A 568-nucleotide genomic window follows, 5' to 3' on the forward strand; every position below is an offset into this window, starting at 1 on the left:
TTCTGACTGACATTAAGCATTGGCTAGCGACACAATTCCAAATGAAAGATTTGGGAGAGGCTCAGTTTGTTCTTGGAATCCAAATTGTTCGGAATCGCAAGAACAAAACACTAGCATTGTCTCAGGCATCGTACATCGACAAAATGTTGATTCGATATAAGATGTAGGACTCCAAGAAAGGATTATTACCTTTCAGGCATGGAGTTCATTTGTCGAAGGAACAAAGTCCTAAGACACCTCAAGAAGTTGAGGATATGAGACACATTCCCTATGCATCAGCAGTCGGTAGTCTGATGTATGCCATGCTATGTACCCGACCCGACATATGCTATGCTATGGGAATTATTAGCAGATATCAGTCCAATCCGGGAAGTGCTCATTGGACTGTCGTTAGGAATATCCTCAAGTATCTTAGGAGAACAAGGGACTATATGCTAATGTACGGTGCTAAGGATCTGATCCTTACAGGGTACACTGACTCATATTTTCAAACCGATGTAGATTCGAGAAAATCAACATCAGGATCTGTCTTCACTCTGAACGTAGGAGCAGTAATATGGAGAAGCAT

This window comes from Cucurbita pepo, chromosome LG18 (genome assembly GCF_002806865.2).
Source record: "Cucurbita pepo subsp. pepo cultivar mu-cu-16 chromosome LG18, ASM280686v2, whole genome shotgun sequence".
NCBI lineage: Eukaryota > Viridiplantae > Streptophyta > Magnoliopsida > Cucurbitales > Cucurbitaceae > Cucurbita > Cucurbita pepo.